The sequence below is a fragment of the Octopus bimaculoides genome, chromosome 1 (genome assembly GCF_001194135.2).
Source record: "Octopus bimaculoides isolate UCB-OBI-ISO-001 chromosome 1, ASM119413v2, whole genome shotgun sequence".
Classification (NCBI taxonomy): domain Eukaryota; kingdom Metazoa; phylum Mollusca; class Cephalopoda; order Octopoda; family Octopodidae; genus Octopus; species Octopus bimaculoides.
The window spans coordinates 5,504,761-5,514,115 of NC_068981.1; the positions used below are offsets into that span (position 1 = coordinate 5,504,761).

At 39.0% G+C, this 9,355-nt stretch overlaps 1 protein-coding gene and 1 long non-coding RNA gene across 2 annotated transcripts in view; both read right to left on the reverse strand.

Annotated features, from left to right (window-relative positions):
• Positions 1-9,355, reverse strand: part of LOC106867230 (serine/threonine-protein kinase TBK1) — a 258,492-nt gene that overhangs the window by 177,042 nt on the left and 72,095 nt on the right. The gene's annotated exons all lie outside the window — the stretch shown is intronic.
• On the reverse strand, positions 2,423-8,630 carry LOC128250828 (uncharacterized). The gene is made up of 2 exons (XR_008266816.1): positions 7,977-8,630; positions 2,423-2,467 (listed from the first exon to the last, which is right to left on the reverse strand). It is a non-coding gene; the product is annotated as an uncharacterized LOC128250828 (long non-coding RNA).

Consider the following 9,355-nt stretch of genomic DNA (forward strand, 5'->3'; position numbering starts at 1 on the left):
TTAAAATCTATATAATTTTTAAGACTTATTAAGACAAAAATACATAAATTATATAATATATACCAAAGAAGTTAAAATAGTTATATATATATATATATATAAATAAACATTTGTGTAATATTGTTTGTTTTTTCCAGTCCTTGTTTTTGTATATATTCACTTTATATAGCAGTGTATGTAAATATATGTAAATATACATTATATGTAAATATACATTTTTCTAAATCTTGTATGACTCTTATTTCTGTCTATCAGTCCCTTCACCCTTATTCGTTCCCCCTCTCTCACATTTCCTTGCCTTCTCTTCTTGCTCACTTTCCCTCCACTTTTCACTTCACTGTGTCACTGTCATTTTTTCTCACCCCTCCTTAATTCTTTTGTCCTTCTGCCTCTACCTCTCTCCCTTCTCTTTCCATGTGATTGGTGTTCAGCCAAGCCTGACCTTTCTTTCTTGTCCAGCTGTTGTTCGTGCAACATTGTTATTTCTCCCTGTGCCTGTGAAATCTTGTATCCCTGCTGTAAGGCCTTATTTCCATCTACGCCAGCTTAATTTAATTCGTCCTTAGTTGAAAGACATCTGTTGTTATGTCCCCTTATTATTCCTACTGTATTTGTATAACATTGTTCGTTTCTTTCCGTCCTTGGTTTCGTATAGATTCGCTGCTTTCTTCCAAGGAATCTAATGCTCTTAGCTTAGTTTTTCTTTGGGCTGGCCAGATTAGAGCAATATCAAGAATAACCAGTCAAAATTGCAAGGATAATCTGGATCTCAACTGAAGAGAGAAAACTCCGAATGACCTGTCCATGTTTTCTTTGTACCGTCTATCTGGATGTTTGCATTCTTGTCCCATGCTGTATTATTTGTATATATTTATATAGCAGCGTACGTACACCTTGTCTCTTATACATACATACATACATATATATATATATACATATACATATATATTTATACATACATACCATCATCATCATTTTATGTCCACTTTCCATGCTGGCATGGGTTGGATGGTGTGACTGAGGACTGGTGAGCCAGGAGGCTGCACCAGGCTCCACTCTGATCTGGCAATATTTGTACAGCTGGATGCCCTTCCTAATGCCAACTACTCCAAGAGTGTAGTGGGTGCTTTTACATGCCACCAGCACTAGGTCCAGTCTGTTGGTTCTGGCAACGACCATGCTCAAAAGGTGCTTTTACGTGCTACCTGCATGGGAGCCAGTCTGGTGGCACTGGCAACAACCACACTCAAATGTTGTTTTTCACGTGGCACTGGCACATGTGCCAGTAAAGCGACGCTGGCAATGATCATGCTCGAATGGTGCTGTAATTTGGTCTCAGGAGACATTGTTTCCAGCTGGCTATACGACACGATCTGTGTTCTTATATTTTCGAACAAGGCTAAATTACAGCAACATTTGTCCTAAACCAGGACATAAAGAATCACATATCAAGTGATTTTTTTTACTTAATGCAATGTTCAACTTTATTATCGCAGTCACAAATTATTCAAAATTATGGTTATGAACTTAGGACCCTGAGCTGTTTTTTTCTCTGGCATCAGGGGTGGATGAGATACCTATGGTGTTGCTTTTAAAAGTAAAGGAGGAGTAATGAAGTATGATTATAGAAAAGATTATGTTGAATATTGAAACATTTGAGTCGGAGAAGGAAATCCAGGCCCCAGGAGAATAAATGTGACTGTAATGACCTGAGGAGAGTGCTCATGATGAGTGAAAAGTAATCTTAGGAAAGGTAAATTAATTAGTTTGTTTAAAACTTATCTGGTATCAGAGAAATTGTGACTCTCAAAGATTCTGTATGTTTAGGATAAAAAGAGGAAAAGATAGGAGAAATAGCTGGGAAATAGCTTCCAATGTTATTGATGCAAGAGATTGGTGAGCTGCACCAAACTACATGTATGCCATTGGAAATTTCATTTCCTTCTTTGGATTTTAGTTTTTCTCCTTCCTAATGAAGAGCTAATGCTTGAAATGTCAAACTCTCTCTTTTCATTGAGTGTCAAACTAATACATTTCTTGTGCACGCCCTTACGCTTTTTGACTATATGTTTGTGTGTATGTGTGTTAAGCATGTATTATGGATGTGTGTGCGTAGGAATGTCTGTATATGTTGCTATGTGTGTGCATATGTGTGGCTTGCAGGTTAAGTGTTTATATGTTGGAGACAGCCAATGCGTGTGTGTGTGTGTGTGAATATCTATCTGTATATGTTACTATGTGTGTGTGTGTGTGTGTGTGCGGGTAATATATTTACTGATTGAAGAATTAAGTAGAGTTCAGAAGAGCCAATATATACATTGAGAAATGGTCAAAGGAAATTTGGGTCTGTCATTGGTGGATTTAGACACCATGGAGACAGCAGCTTCTCTTGTTACTGCTTGCATTATTAACAACACAAAGAGAGAGTTTTATGGGTTTTTATTTTCATTCCTTCATGACAAAACACCTGTAAAAGAAAGATGGAATTTAGATTTCTGACATTAAATTCAATTAATGAATCTGGAGCACAAACATTTAAAAGTGGTCCCTCCAATTCTCCTTACAATTGGTCAGCCCCTATCATTGGTCATAGTGCCTATTATTCCCCATATTCCCTCTTAACCCTTTCGATACCAACGTGGCTGAAACTGTCTTTGGCTCTGTAGTACAAATGTCTTGTTTTCATAAGTTTTGAATTAAAATCCTCCACCAAACCTTAGTCACAATTTATGTTCCTAACACTAGCTTAATGATAACTAAGTTATTTTACTAAATTCCTTGTTATATTTACAATTAATTGAAAGAAACACAGAACATCTCAACAGAAATATGGTAACAAAAGGGTTAAGATCTATAATAGAGAAACAATCCTTAACCCTTTTGATACCAACCTGGCTGAAACCAGCTCTGGCTCTGTAGTACAAATGTCTTGTTTTCATAAGTTTTGAATTAAAATCTTCCACCAAACCTTAGTCACAATTTATGTTCCTAACACTAACTTAATGATAACTAAGTTATTTTACTAAATTCTTTGTTATATTTAAAATTAATTGAAAGAAACACAGAGAATCTCAACAGAAATACAATAATGAAAGGGTTAATTGTTGCGAATCGTCATGTGACTGCCTCAACAAGCCAACCATGACCTCTAAGAAAATCAAATACTATTGGGTTGGTGCATAATTATTGCAACTTTTTTCCAACAAAAACAATAACAACATGTAACAAAAACATCTTTAAATGATTATTCCAGAGCATATTCACCATCTTCTTCAATTACTGCTTCCCATTTGCTTGGCAGACGGTCAGACCATCATTTAAAGATGTTTTGTTAAATATTGTTATTGTTTTTGTTGAATAAAATTTGTTGAAAAAAAGCCACAATAATTCTCTACATCAGATACACTACCTTGTGGTATTCGCTGCAAACCTCTTCAGTGAGGAGAATCCCAGAGCCAAACAGTTCCTTTTATTTTCTTTTGGTACCATGGCCAGAATGTAGGACATGTCCTGCCAATTCTCTGTTCTTTGTTTTCTGTAACAATTCCTCTTTTTCCTGATATTCAAATGCCTCTTTCTTTCAACCGGTTCATCAAATGTGACATCCACATCACCCTTCTCCTTCTTCTCCTCCTCCTTTTCCCTTCAATCTTTCCAGTCATCCCTAAATGCTCCAGGCCCTCTTCCTTCGTCACATGACCAAGAAACCTCAGTCGCTTGGCCCTTTACCTCGCAAAGCAGTCTCCTACTTACTGCAGCTCGGGTCGTCACTTCTTCATTAGACACTTTACCTGTCCATGCCAGCTTCCCAAACACCTTCTCACTTCTGATGCTATAAGTCCATGCCTCACTTCCATACATTAACACAAGGTAGACATAGCAGCTCAATATACAGATCCGTGTCTTGATGCTCAGATGGATTCTCAAGATGTAATACCAGTTCAATACTTGGGTCAATTCTTCTCTCTCTCTCTCTCTCTTCTCCTGTCCATCTTTGTTTCTTATTTCTTTATTGACCACAAGGGGCTAAACATAGAGGGGACAAACAAAGACAGACAAAGGGGTTAAGTCGATTACATCGACCCCAGTGCGTAACAGGTATTTAATTTATCGAAGCCGAAAGGATGAAAGGCAAAGCTGACCTCAGCGGAATTTGAACTCAGAACATAGCAGAAGACAAAATATCGCTGAGCATTTCACCCAGCTCGCTGCCATCTTTGTTTTTGAATGCAAGTCTATGGTCAAGACATGCTGCTGTATGAAATGGTACTGCTTCTACAGTTCCACTCACAAGGGTAGGCCACCATCAGAGAGATCTGCCACTTCAGACCTTTATTGATTTGAAATTCTGGAAGCAAATCAAGTGTGTTTCTTGTGAGTCCAGTATCTCAGGCACCAGCTGACCAACGCTGACTAGTGGTGTTGACCATGGACACTGACAGATAAAACAAAGAGAGACAGACTTAGTTCTATCAAAAAGCCACAACATTATAGACATGATGTCATTGTCTGTAATGGAGGGTGGGGTGGGGTCTTTATAGTTCCATCAGTCATTGACCTGTGTTAGATATAAAATAGTGAGAACCACCTGGGAATTGAACTCACATCATCAGGTGAATTACAGATTGTTTAGTAACATCTGGTTATAGTTCCAAGACATCAAGCTGGCTGAATTGTAAGAATTTGCAACATTTTTGTCCTCTCTTTACATTTTGAGCTCAAATTCTGTTGAGGTTGACTTTAGCTTTCATCCTTTCAGGGTCAATACATTAAACACCACATGAGCCCTGGGGATGGATGTAATCAACTTATCTTCTCCCCACCGCAAAAGTACTGGTCTTGTGCTGAAATTTGGAGCCACACCTATGGACTATTTATTTGGTCTTCGCTTCAGTTTTGTTATTTTAGTTCCTTTGTCAGAGCTCTTTCCTCACACCTCCTGTGACCTCTTCAGTGACTCTCTATCCCATGTGTCTCCTTTTGTTCTACTTCCTCCATTTTGTCTTTCTGTGGTATGTATCTTTATCTGTGCATGCATTTGCGTTTTGTACCTGTGTATGTGTACATGCATGCAGATACACGCACACACATACATATGCGCATGCATACACACACAGGTACAAACACAAATGCATGCACACATAAAGATACCACAGAAAGACAAAATGGAGGAAGTAGAACAAAAGCAGACACATGACATGGAGAGTCACTGAAGAGGTCACAGGATGTGTAAGGAAAGAGCTTTGACAAAGGAACTAAAATAATAAAAATAATAAAACTGAAGCGAAGACCAAATATGTAGTTCGTGTGTTTAATTGGTAAAATAATAATAATTTATGGCAATCAGAAACTTTCTGTTTGTTCCCAAAACAATTTGCTGAGTTTATTTCATATGTTAAATTGGGAAAGTACATCTTCAGTTTATAATGCTGAGCTCAGTTCCTCTTGTAGCTGTGATCCCATCCAGGGGCAGATGAGTCTCTCTGACACTATGGAAACTGAAGGACTGACCCCAGGAATGGAAGAATTTCTTCAATGGAGTACTACTTTTTAAATATCTGGATGGTTTGCAATTAACACCTTTTTACCTTTTACTTGTTTCAGTCATTAGACTATGGCCATGCTGGGGCACCATCTTGAACAATTCTTGTTGAACAAATTGTCCTCAGTACTTATTTTCAAGTCTGGTATTTATACTATTGGTTTCTTTTGCTAAACTGCTAAGTTCAGGGGTATAAACAAACCAACACTGGTTATCAAGTGGTGTTGAGAAACAAACAGAAAGCCACAAACACACAGACATCATCATCATTTAACGTCTGTTGTCCATGCTGGTATGGATTGGACGGTTTGACCAGGGCTGGCATGCTGGAAGGCTGCACCGGGCTCCAGTCTGATTTGGCATGGTTTTTCTACAGCTGGATGCCCTTTCTAATGCCAACCACTCCGAGAGTGTAGTGGGTGCCTTTTATGTCCCACCAGCATGGGTGCCATTTATGTGACACTGGGGTGCATTTACGTGCCAATTTGCATGACACTGGTATCTGCCACGACTGCGATTTTGCTCAGTTTGATGGGTCTTCATCTCAAGCACAACATAATGCCAAAGGTCTTGGTCATTGCCTCCGTGAGCCAAAACACTCAAAAGAAACTCAGCCACTTTGCCTCCATGATGTATGTATATATATATATATATACACACACACACACACATCATCATCATTGTCGTCATTTAAAGTCTGTTGTCCATGCAGGCATGGGTTGGATAGTTTGACTGGGCTGATACGCTGGAAGGCTGCACCAGACTCCAGTCTGGATCCATATATATATATATATATATATATATATATATGACAGGCTTCTTTCAGTTTCCGCCTACCAAATCCACTGAAAAGGCTTCGGTTTGCCCGAGGCTATAATAGAAGACCCTTGCCCTAGGTACCAAGCAGTAGGACTGAACACCAAACCCTGTGGCTGGGAAGCAAGCTTCTTCGCAATAGCTACATAACATTGACACAGAGTGTAGAGTTAGTTTCTTGCTCAAGGCTACAACTCAATAACATCAGTCAGACCTGAACTAGACTAAGGTTGCCAGTAGGCCATCTCCTCATCCTCAAAGCCATTTCAGCCCTGAGACAATTTGAGTTGTACAGTCCCTTATGCCCTGATCCTTCTCTCTCCCTGAATTACATGGAGGAAATCTCGCAAAGGATTTCATCTTAGCCACCCTTGTTACCCAACCTTTTGCTCTCACTCTCTCACAACACCACAGTTTCTGGAGACAATGGCCACACATCGAAAACATACCCCTGAAACACCCCCCATTACTTACATAACAGGGCATGGCCAATGTACCCCACCTAAACACCCCATTAGTTATATAACATCCCCCTTGAATTACCCCCTTCACTTACCAACTGACCTTTCATGCAGTTATGATGACAAAAGAAAAATTTTTCTCAACATTTTTACTGGGATCCATTATCTTTTACTTGTTTCAGTCATTAGACTGTGGCCATGCTGGGGCAACACCTCGAAGGGTTTAGTTCAGTGGTTCGCGACTTTTTCACTACCAAGGACCCCTTTTATTTAAATGAGTTTTCCCACAGACCCCTTCTAATATGCTTATCCTTATGCATATATATATATGAAATCAAAATTTAATTCATGGACCCTCAGTACTACCTTTGCAGACCATCAGGGGTCCATAGACCCCAGGTTGGGAACTACTGGTTTAGTTGAACAAATCAACCTCAGTACATTTTACTCAAGACTGTTAAGTTACAGGAATGTAAACCCACCAACACCAGCTGTCATGTATTGGTAGGGCAGAAAGACAGACATAAAACTTCGCACACAAAGATATATATACAGACATACTAGTTTGTCTGTTGTTGTTGATGACGACCAAGGACATTATGTGTGAGAAGACGGGATATGGTGTGTTTTTTGGCTGTGGCCAATCAGTCCGATGCAGGTCGTGCACTGGTGGTCTGTTGGAACCAAAGGCAAGGATTTAGCTGTGGACTTGGGTCGTTTGTGTTTTCTTTGTGTCCCTGCAACCCTGTTTGGTTCATAGGAGGTGACATCTCTGTTGATGCAGCTTTGCCAGGCAGGGTGGTCTACACACACACACACAATGGTCTTCTTTTTGTTTCCATCTACCAAATCCACTCACAAGGCTTTGGTCAGCCCAAGGCTATAGCAGAAGACGCTTGCCCAAGGTGCCACGCAGTGGGACTGAACCCAGAACCATGTGATTCAGAAGCAAGCTTCTTACCACAGAGTCACACCTGTACCTATATTTTAAAAATCTGTTGTGCCAGCCAGGTTAGGATTAACTCTGTGCTTGGATTATATAAATGTGTCCCAAATCAGGAGTGAACTACAAAATATCTTCCTCCCCAACTCCAACACCATCAACAAAACACATCAAACACCCTGCCACCATTATCACAACTAATTAATCTCCTTACCAAATGTTTTTACATCTTCAGTACATTCTTGTATGGAAATTGACAAATTCTGAACCCTGTAAAGAAGAAGAAAAAAAAAAAGCAATTTAATTAAGAACAAAAAGTTCGCTTAGGATCATTAATTACAGAACAATTAAAGCACAAGTTCAGTTGGGCCACACAAAATAGTCATTTAGCTAATTATAGTTTCATAATTAGATATTATTTAAGGATTGTTTTTAAAAAAATCAGTTCTATATTTAAGAGATGAGGAATTATTTACATTATTTACATTTGACAGATATTTGTCCTCATCGTGTTTGTTGTTAACACAGCGTTTTGATTGATATACCCTCCAGCCTTCATCAGGTATCTTGGGGAAATTTCTCATTCCTAAGGTATTTTTTGATATTATTATTATTTAGGTCACTGCCTGGAATCGAACTCGGAATCTTGGGGTTAGTAGCCTGCGCTCTTAACCACTATGCCATATGCCCATGGGAATAATAATAATCAACAACATCAAAAAATACTTTAGGAATGAGAACCCAGGTTCGAAATTTCCCCATGACACCTGATGAAGGCTGGAGGGTATATCAGCCGAAACATTGTGTTAACAACAAAGAAGATGAGGACAAATATCCGTCAAATGTAAATAATGTAAATAATTTTTTTAAATTGTTCAAATATTTGGTGTAGTGTACAAGTAATTTTTTCTTTTACTTGTTTTGGTCATTAGGCTGTGGCCATGCTGGGGCACCGCATCGAAGAATTTTAGTTGAGTTAATTGACCCCAGTATTTACTTTACTTTTAAGCCTGGTATTTATTCTATCAGTCTCTTTTGCTGAACTGCAAGATTACAGGGATGCAAACACACCAACACTGGTTATTAAGCGGTAGCGGGGCAAACACAGATACAAACGCATACATACATGTACCCATATATGCGTGCATGTATATATATATATTATTTATATATTATTTATATATATATATGTATATCTATATGACAGGCTACTTTTAGTTTCCATCAATCAAATCCACTCACAAGGCTTTGATCAACCCAAGGCTGTACAAGAAGACACAGCTTGATGGACTGAACCCAGAACCATGTGGTCCGGAAGCAAGCTTCTTACCCCCCAGTCAGCCTGTGCATATTGTGCATAAATTTTAGTAACAAATCTTACACGAGGCCCCAAGTGTCATATGCGCCCCCAACAGGTCAAATGGACCTTTTGGGGGCGCATTGACCTCCTTCATGGAGTCCTTGACCCCCACATCATCCCCAGGCATGTACAAGAAAATAAATAAATAATGAAAATAATTAAGTAGATGTGCATTTATCGAACCCCCGAATAGTTCCATCGAGCCTTAGGGGTCGATATCGACTGCTTTGGAG